This window comes from Carassius auratus, chromosome 41, assembly GCF_003368295.1.
Source record: "Carassius auratus strain Wakin chromosome 41, ASM336829v1, whole genome shotgun sequence".
Taxonomy (NCBI): Eukaryota; Metazoa; Chordata; class Actinopteri; order Cypriniformes; family Cyprinidae; genus Carassius; species Carassius auratus.
In genome coordinates this window covers 22,490,622-22,503,233 of record NC_039283.1, presented here as the reverse complement: position 1 = coordinate 22,503,233, position 12,612 = coordinate 22,490,622, and positions in this window count along the sequence as shown.

The following is a 12,612-nucleotide window of genomic DNA, read 5'->3' as shown; positions in this document are numbered from 1 at the left end:
TTTAATAGGTGAACGGTGAGAAATTGCGTTAAACTCATAAATATAAGTAGAATATATGAAGGTTTTTCCATATATGTGCCAATCTTCCTGTTGCCAGCAGGTGGCGCTATCATTGTATGGAATATTGGCCTTCAGATGTGTTCAGGCCAGGACTTTTATCGAACATGTGAGGTTTGGGGAGGATTGGACATTTTATGCCTGAGTTACAACAACTTCTCTTGCTGTGGCGAGACATCAAAATTTGTCATGGCGCCATGGACACGCCCTTTAACAAAAACTCAAGATCTCCACAAGTTAACATTGCACAGGCCTTTAGATTAGACTGACCACAAAAAAAATACTTTAATGTCTCAAAAAAATTCTAGGAGTAGTTTGTTGCAGTGTAAAACATGTAACTTCCTGTTGCCAGCAGGTGGCGCTATGACTATAACTGAAATGGGCATGTAGATCTGTTAAGGGCAAGAAGTCTTATCTAACATGTGAAGTTTGGGGCAGATTGGACATTGTATGTCTGAGTTACAGCAACTTCTTTTTCATGGCGAAACATCGAAATTTGTCAGGCCGCCATGGACACGCCCTTTAACGAAACCTCAAGATCTTCGCAATTTAACATCGCAAAGGCTTTAGATTACACTGACCAAGTTTGGTGTTGATCTGAATAAATCTCTAGGAGGAGTTCGTTAAAGTACAACCCCTGAAAATGGCAAAAACAACACCAATTTTGAAGGGAAAATTCTAAATAACCGACTTCCTGTTGGGATCCGGATTTCGTACCAAGAGACTTTTTTGTAGGTATTGGAGTGTTACATGTGTGTACCAATTTTTGTACATGTACGTGAAACATAGCTCGAGGCGCACTCCGTTTAAAGTGTATAGGTGGCGCTATAGAGCCATTCTGCCACACCCGTGGAATATTGGCCTGCAGATCTGTTCAGGCCAGGACTCTTATCACACATGTGAAGTTTGGGAAGATCGGACATTTTATGCCTGAGTTATAACATCTTTTATTCCCATGGCGAGACATCGAACTTCGTTGCGGCGCCATGAACAAGCCTCTTTTAACGAAAAATTCAAGATTCTTCACAACTGAACCCAGCGCACAGTGCCCTTTAGGATTAAGACTGGACCCACCAAAAAGACATTTGATGCTCATAACAAATTTGTAGAGAGTAGTTCGTCGCAGGCGTAAAATATGTCACGTTCCTGTTGCCAATAGGTGGCGCTATGGACTAATAACTGAATATGGGCATGTCCAATCTGTTCAGGTTCGGAAGTTCTCATCAAACATGTGAATGTTTGGGGGCAGATTGGACATTGTATGTGTGAGTTATAGCAACTTCATTTTTCATGGCGAATCATCGAAATTCGCCACGGCCGCCACGACACGCCCTTCAACGAAAACTCAGGATCTTCGCAATTTAACATCGCAAAGGCCTTTAGATTAGGGCATACCAAATTTGGTGTTGATTTTGAAGAAAATCTCTAGGAGGAGTTCGTTAAATATACAACACATGGAAATGACCAAAATTACACAAAAAATGCTCATAATATTAAAAATAACCGACTTCCTGTTGGGTTTAGCAATTTCGCTCCAAGAGTCTTTTTTGTAGGTATTGGTGTGTTACATATGTGTGCCAATTTTCGTGCATGTACTGTGAAACATAGCTGGAAGGCTGTTGATTTTCTTGGTATAGGTGGCGCTGTCGAGCCATTTTGCCACACCCTCTTCTGAATCCTATATCACACGAAAATTTTCACCAGTTTGACGCGTGTGCCAAAGTTTCATGACTTTTTGAGCATGTTAAAGCCCTCAAAAATGCGATTCATTCGGAGAAGAAGAAGAAGAGAAGATAATAATAATAATAATATTAAAAAGCTGCAAGCAGCGATGAACGGGCCCTCGCACCCGGGCTCACCGGCAGCGAGTGGCTTTAGTTAATAGGTGAACGGTGAGAAATATGCGTTTAAAACTCATAAATATAAGTAGAATATATCAATGTTTATTCCATATATGTGCCAATATTCCTGTTGCCAGCAGGTGGGCGCTATCATTATAATGGAATATTGGCCTTCAGATGTGTTCAGGGCAGGACTTTTATCGAACATGTGAGGTTTGGGGAGGATTGGACACTTTATGCCTGAGTTACAACAACATCCTATTTCATGGCGAAACAATGAAATTTGTCAGGCCGCCATGGACACGCCCTTTAACGAAACCTCAAGATCTTCGCAATTTAAGATCGCAAAAGGCTTTAGATTACACTGACCAAGTTTGGTGTTGATCTGAATAAATATCTAGGAGGAGTTCGTTAAAGTACAACCCCTGAAAATGGCCAAAAACAACACTAATTTTGCAGAGAAAATTCCAAATAACTGACTTCCTGTTGGGATTCGGACTTCGTACCAAGAGACTTTTTCGTAGATATTGGTGTGTTACATGTGTGTACCGATTCTTGTACATGTACGTGAAACATAGCTCAAGGCGCACTCCGTTTAAAGTGTATACGCACTCCGTTGAAAGTGTATAGGTGGCGCTATTGAGCCATTTTGCCACACTCAAGGGAATATTGGCCTTCAGATCTGTTCAGGCCAGGACCCTTATCACACAAGTGAAGTTTGGGCAAGATCGGACATTTTATGCCTGAGTTATAACATCTTTTATTCCCATGGCGAGACATCGAACTTCATCACGGCGCCATGGACACACCTTTTAACAAAAACTCAAGATATTCACAACTAAACATCACACAGGTCTTTAGATTAGACTGACCACAAAAAAGACATTGATGTCATAAAATTTCTAGGAGTAGTTTGTCGCAGTGTAAAATATGTAACTTCCTGTTGCCAATAGGTGGCGCTATGACTATAACTGAATATTGGCATGTAGATCTGTTCAGATCAAGAGTCTTATCCAACATGTGAAGTTTGGGGCAGATTGGACATTGTATGTCTGAGTTACAGCAACTTCCTTTTTCATGGCGAAACATCGAAATTTTTCAGGCCGCCATGGACACGCCCTTTAACGAAACCTCAAGTCCTTCGCAATTTATTATCGCAAAGGGCTTTAGATTACACTGACCAAGTTTGATGTTGATCTGAATAAATCTCTAGGAGGAGTTCGTTAAAGTACAACCCCTGAAAATGGCAAAAACAACAGCAATTTGAAGGGAAAATTCAAAATAACCGACTTCCTGTTGGGATCCGGATTTCGTACCAAGAGACTTTTTTGTAGGTATTGGAGTGTTACATGTGTGTACCAATTTTTGTACATGTACGTGAAACATAGCTCGAGGCGCACTCCGTTGAAAGTGTATAGGTGGCGCTATCGAGCCATTCTGCCACACCCGGTGGAATATTGGCCTGCAGATCTGTTCAGGCCAGGACTCTTATCACACATGTGAAGTTTGGGGAAGATCGGACATTTTATGCCTGAGTTATAACATCTTTTATTCGCATGGCGAGACATTGAACTTCGTCGCGGCGCCATGAACAAGCCTTTTAACGAAAACTCAAGATCTTCACAACTGAACATCGCACAGGCCTTTAGATTAGACTGACCACAAAAAAGACATTGATGTCATAAAATTTCTAGGAGTAGTTCGTCGCAGCATAAAATATGTCACTTCCTGTTGCCAATAGGTGGCGCTATGACTATAACTGAATATGGGCATGTCAATCTGTTCAGGTTCGGAGTCTCATCAAACATGTGAAGTTTGGGGCAGATTGGTCATTGTATGTGTGAGTTATAGCAACTTCATTTTTCATGGCGAATCATCGAAATTCGCCAGGCCGCCACGGACACGCCCTTCAACGAAAAGTCAGGATCTTCGCAATTTAACATCGCAAAGGCCTTTAGATTAGGCATACCAAATTTGGTGTTGATTTGAAGAACTCTCTAGGAGGAGTTCGTTAAAATACAACACATGGAAATGACCAAAATTACACAAAATATGCTCATAATATTAAAAATAACCGACTTCCTGTTGGGTTTAGAATTTCGCTCCAAGAGTCTTTTTTGTAGGTATTGGTGTGTTACATATGTGTGCCAATTTTCGTGCATGTACGTGAAACATAGCTGGAAGGCTGTTGATTTTCTTGGTATAGGTGGCGCTGTCGAGCCATTTTGCCACACCCTCTTCTGAATCCTATATCAGACGAAAATTTTCACCAGGTTTGACGAGTGTGCAAAGTTTCATGACTTTTTGAGCATGTTAAAGCCCTCAAAAATGCGATTCATTCGGGAGAAGAAGAAGAAGAAGAGAAGAATAATAATAATAAAAACAAAGCAGATACAAGAGGGTCCTCGCACCTCGGTGCTCGGGCCCTAATTAAAGCTGCAAGCAGCGATGAACGGGCCCTCGCACCCGGGCTCACCGGCAGCGAGTGGCTTTAGTTAATAGTGTGAACGGTGAGAAATATGCGTTTAAACTCATAAATATAAGTAGAATATATCAATGTTTATTCCATATATGTGCCAATCTTCCTGTTGCCAGCAGGTGGCGCTATCATTATAATGGAATATTGGCCTTCAGATGTGTTCAGGGCAGGACTTTTATCGAACATGTGAGGTTTGGGGAGGATTGGACATTTTATGCCTGAGTTACAACAACATCCTATTTCATGGCGAAACAATGAAATTTGTCAGGCCGCCATGGACACGCCCTTTAACGAAACCTCAAGATCTTCGCAATTTAAGATCGCAAAAGGCTTTAGATTACACTGACCAAGTTTGGTGTTGATCTGAATAAATATCTAGGAGGAGTTCGTTAAAGTACAACCCCTGAAAATGGCCAAAACAACACTAATTTTGCAGAGAAAATTCCAAATAACTGACTTCCTGTTGGGATTCGGACTTCGTACCAAGATACTTTTTCGTAGATATTGGTGTGTTACATGTGTGTACCGATTTTTGTACATGTACGTGAAACATAGCTCAAGGCGCACTCCGTTTAAAGTGTATACGCACTCCGTTGAAAGTGTATAGGTGGCGCTATTGAGCCATTTTGCCACACTCGATGGAATATTGGCCTTCAGATCTGTCCAGGCCAGGACCCTTATCACACAAGTGAAGTTTGGGCAAGATCGGACATTTTATGCCTGAGTTATAACATCTTTTATTCCCATGGCGAGACATTGAACTTCATCACGGCGCCATGGACACACCTTTTAACAAAAACTCAAGATCTTCACAACTAAACATCACACAGGTCTTTAGATTAGACTGACCACAAAAAAGACAATTGATGTCATAAAATTTCAAGGAGTAGTTTGTCGCAGTGTAAAATATGTAACTTCCTGTTGCCAATAGGTGGCGCTATGACTATAACTGAATATTGGCATGTAGATCTGTTCAGGTCAAGAGTCTTATCCAACATGTGAAGTTTGGGGATAGATTGGACATTGTATGTCTGAGTTACAGCAACTTCCTTTTTCATGGCGAAACATCGAAATTTGTCAGGCCGCCATGGACCCGCCCTTTAACGAAACCTCAAGTCCTTCGCAATTTATTATCGCAAAGGGCTTTAGATTACACTGACCAAGTTTGGTGTTGATCTGAATAAATGTCTAGGAGGAGTTCGTTAAAGTACAACCCTGAAAATGGCAAAAACAACAGCAATTTTGAAGGGAAAATTCAAAATAACGACTTCCTGTTGGGATCCGGATTTCGTACCAAGAGACTTTTTTGTAGGGTATTGGAGTGTTACATGTGTGTACCAATTTTTGTACATGTACGTGAAACATAGCTCGAGGCGCACTCCGTTTTAAAGTGTATACGCACTCCGTTGAAAGTGTATAGGTGGCGCTATTGAGCCATTTTGCCACACTCGATGGAATATTGGCCTTCAGATCTGTCCCAGGCCAGGACCCTTATCACACAAGTGAAGTTTGGGCAAGATCGGACATTTTATGCCTGAGTTATAACATCTTTTATTCCCCATGGCGAGACATTGAACTTCATCACGGCGCCATGGACACACCTTTAACAAAACTCAAGATCTTCACAACTAAACATCACACAGGTCTTTAGATTAGACTGACCACAAAAAAAGACAATTGATGTCATAAAATTTCAAGGAGTAGTTTGTCGCAGTGTAAAATATGTAACTTCCTGTTGCCAATAGGTGGCGCTATGACTATAACTGAATATTGGCATGTAGATCTGTTCAGGTCAAGAGTCTTATCCAACATTTGAAGTTTGGGATAGATTGGACATTGTATGTCTGAGTTACAGCAACTTCCTTTTCATGGCGAAACATCGAAATTTGTCAGGCCGCCATGGACCCGCCCTTTAACGAAACCTCAAGTCCTTCGCAATTTATTATCGCAAAGGGCTTTAGATTACACTGACCAAGTTTGGTGTTGATCTGAATAAATGTCTAGGAGGAGTTCGTTAAAGTACAACCCCTGAAAATGGCAAAAACAACAGCAATTTTGAAGGGAAAATTCAAAATAACCGACTTCCTGTTGGGATCCGGATTTCGTACCAAGAGACTTTTTTGTAGGTATTGGAGTGTTACATGTGTGTACCAATTTTGTACATGTACGTGAACATAGCTCGAGGCGCACTCCGTTTAAAGTGTATACGCACTCCGTTGAAAGTGTATAGGTGGCGCTATTGAGCCATTTTGCCACACTCGATGGAATATTGGCCTTCAGATCTGTCCAGGCCAGGACCCTTATCACACAAGTGAAGTTTGGGCAAGATCGGACATTTTATGCCTGAGTTATAACATCTTTTATTCCCATGGCGAGACATTGAACTTCATCACGGCGCCATGGACACACCTTTTAACAAAAACTCAAGATCTTCACAACTAAACATCACACAGGTCTTTAGATTAGACTGACCACAAAAAAGACAATTGATGTCATAAAATTTCAAGGAGTAGTTTTGTCGCAGTGTAAAATATGTAACTTCCTGTTGCCAATAGGTGACGCTATGACTATAACTGAATATTGGCATGTAGATCTGTTCAGGTCAAGAGTCTTATCCAACATGTGAAGTTTGGGGCAGATTGGACATTGTATGTCTGAGTTACAGCAACTTCCTTTTTCATGGCGAAACATCGAAATTTGTCAGGCCGCCATGGACCCGCCCTTTAACGAAACCTCAAGTCCTTCGCAATTTATTATCGCAAAGGGCTTTAGATTACACTGACCAAGTTTGGTGTTGATCTGAATAAATGTCTAGGAGGAGTTCGTTAAAGTACAACCCCTGAAAATGGCAAAAACAACAGAATTTTGAAGGGAAAATTCAAAATAACCGACTTCCTGTTGGGATCCGGATTTCGTACCAAGAGACTTTTTTGTAGGTATTGGAGTGTTACATGTGTGTACCAATTTTTGTACATGTACGTGAAACATAGCTCGAGGCGCACTCTGTTGAAAGTGTATAGGTGGCGCTATAGAGCCATTCTGCCACACCCGGTGGAATATTGGCCTGAAGATCTGTTCAGGCCAGGACTCTTATCACACATGTGAAGTTTGGGGAAGATCGGACATCTTATGCCTGAGTTATAACATCTTTTATTCGCATGGCGAGACATCGAACTTCGTCGCGGCGCCATGAACAAGCCTTTTAACGAAAACTCAAGATCTTCACAACTGAACATCGCACAGGCCTTTAGATTAGACTGACCACAAAAAAGACATTGATGTCATAAAATTTCTAGGAGTAGTTCGTCGCAGCGTAAAATATGTCACTTCCTGTTGCCAATAGGTGGCGCTATGACTATAACTGAATATGGGCATGTCAATCTGTTCAGGTTCGGAGTCTCATCAAACATGTGAAGTTTGGGGCAGATTGGTCATTGTATGTGTGAGTTATAGCAACTTCATTTTTCATGGCGAATCATCGAAATTCGCCAGGCCGCCACGGACACGCCCTTCAACGAAAAGTCAGGATCTTCGCAATTTAACATCGCAAAGGCCTTTAGATTAGGCATACCAAATTTGGTGTTGATTTGAAGAACTCTCTAGGAGGAGTTCGTTAAAATACAACACATGGAAATGACCAAAATTACACAAAATATGCTCATAATATTAAAAATAACCGACTTCCTGTTGGGTTTAGAATTTCGCTCCAAGAGTCTTTTTTGTAGGTATTGGTGTGTTACATATGTGTGCCAATTTTCGTGCATGTACGTGAAACATAGCTGGAAGGCTGTTGATTTTCTTGGTATAGGTGGCGCTGTCGAGCCATTTTGCCACACCCTCTTCTGAATCCTATATCAGACGAAAATTTTCACCAGGTTTGACGAGTGTGCAAAGTTTCATGACTTTTTGAGCATGTTAAAGCCCTCAAAAATGCGATTCATTCGGGAGAAGAAGAAGAAGAATAATAATAATAAATTAAAGCTGCAAGCAGCGATGAACGGGCCCTCGCACCCGGGCTCACCGGCAGTGAGTGGCTTTAGTTAATAGGTGAACGGTGAGAAATATGCGTTTAAACTCATAAATATAAGTAGAATATATCAATGTTTATTCCATATATGTGCCAATCTTCCTGTTGCCAGCAGGTGGCGCTATCATTATAATGGAATATTGGCCTTCAGATGTGTTCAGGGCAGGACTTTTATCGAACATGTGAGGTTTGGGGAGGATTGGACATTTTATGCCTGAGTTACAACAACATCCTATTTCATGGCGAAACAATGAAATTTGTCAGGCCGCCATGGACACGCCCTTTAACGAAACCTCAAGATCTTCGCAATTTAAGATCGCAAAAGGCTTTAGATTACACTGACCAAGTTTGGTGTTGATCTGAATAAATATCTAGGAGGAGTTCGTTAACCCCTGAAAATGGCCAAAACAACACTAATTTTGCAGAGAAAATTCCAAATAACTGACTTCCTGTTGGGATTCGGACTTCGTACCAAGAGACTTTTTCGTAGATATTGGTGTGTTACATGTGTGTACCGATTTTTGTACATGTACGTGAAACATAGCTCAAGGTGCACTCCGTTTAAAGTGTATACGCACTCCGTTGAAAGTGTATAGGTGGCGCTATTGAGCCATTTTGCCACACTCGATGGAATATTGGCCTTCAGATCTGTTCAGGCCAGGACCCTTATCACACAAGTGAAGTTTGGGCAAGATCGGACATTTTATGCCTGAGTTATAACATCTTTTATTCCCATGGCGAGACATTGAACTTCATCTCGGCACCATGGACACACCTTTTAACAAAACTCAAGATCTTCACAACTAAACATCACACAGGTCTTTAGATTAGACTGACCACAAAAAAAGACATTGATGTCATAAAATTTCTAGGAGTAGTTTGTCGCAGTGTAAAATATGTAACTTCCTGTTGCCAATAGGTGGCGCTATGACTATAACTGAATATTGGCATGTAGATCTGTTCAGGTCAAGAGTCTTATCCAACATGTGAAGTTTGGGGCAGATTGGACATTGTATGTCTGAGTTACAGCAACTTCCTTTTTCATGGCGAAACATCGAAATTTGTCAGGCCGCCATGGACCCGCCCTTTAACGAAACCTCAAGTCCTTCGCAATTTATTATCGCAAAGGGCTTTAGATTACACTGACCAAGTTTGGTGTTGATCTGAATAAATCTCTAGGAGGAGTTCGTTAAAGTACAACCCCTGAAAATGGCAAAAACAACAGCAATTTTGAAGGGAAAATTCAAAATAACCGACTTCCTGTTGGGATCCGGATTTCGTACCAAGAGACTTTTTTGTAGGTATTGGAGTGTTACATGTGTGTACCAATTTTTGTACATGTATGTGAAACATAGCTCGAGGCGCACTCCGTTGAAAGTGTATAGGTGGCGCTATAGAGCCATTCTGCCACACCCGGTGGAATATTGGCCTGAAGATCTGTTCAGGCCAGGACTCTTATCACACATGTGAAGTTTGGGGAAGATCGGACATCTTATGCCTGAGTTATAACATCTTTTATTCACATGGCGAGACATCGAACTTCGTCGCGACGCCATGAACAAGCCTTTTAACGAAAACTCAAGATCTTCACAACTGAACATCGCACAGGCCTTTAGATTAGACTGACCACAAAAAAGACATTGATGTCATAAAATTTCTAGGAGTAGTTCGTCGGAGCGTAAAATATGTCACTTCCTGTTGCCAATAGGTGGCGCTATGACTATAACTGAATATGGGCATGTCAATCTGTTCAGCTTCGGAGTCTCATCAAACATGTGAAGTTTGGGGCAGATTGGTCATTGTGTGTGTGAGTTATAGCAACTTCATTTTTCATGGCGAATCATCGAAATTCGCCAGGCCGCCACGGACACGCCCTTCAACGAAAAGTCAGGATCTTCGCAATTTAACATCGCAAAGGCCTTTAGATTAGGCATACCAAATTTGGTGTTGATTTGAAGAACTCTCTAGGAGGAGTTCGTTAAAATACAACACATGGAAATGACCAAAATTACACAAAATATGCTCATAATATTAAAAATAACCGACTTCCTGTTGGGTTTAGAATTTCGCTCCAAGAGTCTTTTTTGTAGGTATTGGTGTGTTACATATGTGTGCCAATTTTCGTGCATGTACGTGAAACATAGCTGGAAGGCTGTTGATTTTCTTGGTATAGGTGGCGCTGTCGAGCCATTTTGCCACACCCTCTTCTGAATCCTATATCAGACGAAAATTTTCACCAGGTTTGACGAGTGTGCAAAGTTTCATGACTTTTTGAGCATGTTAAAGCCCTCAAAAATGCGATTCATTCGGGAGAAGAAGAAGAAGAAGAATAATAAATATAGCTGCAAGCAGCGATGGCGGGCTCAAGCCACCAATGCCATCGCCACCCCGGTGGCATCAGGTAAACTGTGCCCAGCGGGCACATGCATTCACAATATCCCTCTGGCAGTGATGTTTTAAAGGATATGGCGGTTAAAGGGTTAATCCGAATCATCTAGACTTTAAAATCACATTCACAGAACAATATATATATATATATATATATTCCCAAACATATATATATATATTTAGTAACACTTTACAATAAGATTTCATTTATAAACATTATGTTAACATGAACAATATTTATATAGCATTAATTTATGTCAGTTAATATTCCAAACTTAAACATTAAAACATTGTTTTATTGTGATTTTTTTCCAAGCACATTTTACTAATTCCAAACCATATCAATCTTAATAACTACCATTATTTTTTATTTAATCATTTATGAGTGCTATACAATATTCCAGGAAAGCTGGAAGAGAAAAACTCCTTATATTCATGTGCAGAATTATTAGGCTGTTTTCTTTTACAGATGAAATGCGCTAAAAAAGAGTTTTAACTCAAACTGTTTTAACTCAAAGTCGAAAATTATGAAATACCCATGAGAAATATCAAACACAAATGCAATACAGAAATGGATAAGTTAAGACTTGACCATTGTACAAAAATGCTGACTGGGTCATGAGGTCAGAAAAGAAGAAGAAAAAAAAAACAGGTCAAGAAGAACTGACAAAAATAATTGCAAAATAATTAGGAATTAATGTGAAGATTAATTTTTAGTCAATTCTGCAATACAGACTTTCAGGAAAGGAGGTGGAATAAAAATGAGCTCCTAAATCTTAATCCCGGATTCTGGAAGATATATTCCTCAAACCATCGGACAAGAGGAGGTGGTGCTGGTCCTTCATGAGTCACTCTAATCTGTTCATAAAGCCTATATATAAAGTCTTAATATATAGTATTTCACAATACTTCATGGTATTCTAATCAAATCATTTTTTGGAATCTTAGATCTCTCAGAACCTGACACCGAGTAATTCTGAGACTCCAGGAAAGTGGCAGTTCTGTAAAATGTTGGCGCTGGAGACTAAATGCTCCCTGATAGTTTCACACCTAATTCACTTAACACACACACACACACACACATACACACACACACACACACACACACACACACACACACACACACACACACACACACATTACCCACAGTGACAGAGGGACAGAGTGACATCAGATGTATGATAGTTTTTTAATTTTCTATCATCCATATAGTGTTGTATAGTCATGAAACTATGCATATTTCCTCAGAATGACTTGTCTTCTATGTGTACATTTTTTTGAAGTGTTTAGAAGCTGCACTTAAAAAAATAAAAGACATTTACTGGTTACTTTTTTACTGTTATTTCAAAAAATCACCACGACAAAACCATTCAAGCTATTCAAAATTCATCCGCACCTGTACTGTAAGATACATTCTTTAAACAGTGGTAAAAGAGGATGTGGTGCTGATCCTTCAAGAGTCACTCAAAACTTATCTGTCCATAAAGCCTATAAAGAATTATTCTTAATATACAGTTCACAATACTTCAGCATGTTGTTCTAATTAAGTGAGGGTCATTTTATCAGTAAAATACATAAAATTCATATTATTTTTCTTTGAAAGATTTCTATAAATGATTTAAATCATACTTGTTTCTACAATAATTATTTAAAAGTGATCCTATAGCTCCATCTGGTGGCCATTATTGGTACTAAGAATTGCCAGCTTGATTTATAAGTTATGATAGTTTTAATTTTAGGCTGGCTCTTGAAAATGATAAAGCTATGAAACTTACTGTGCTTCCTTCAAATGATGACTTCTAGGTATATAAAAAATTATG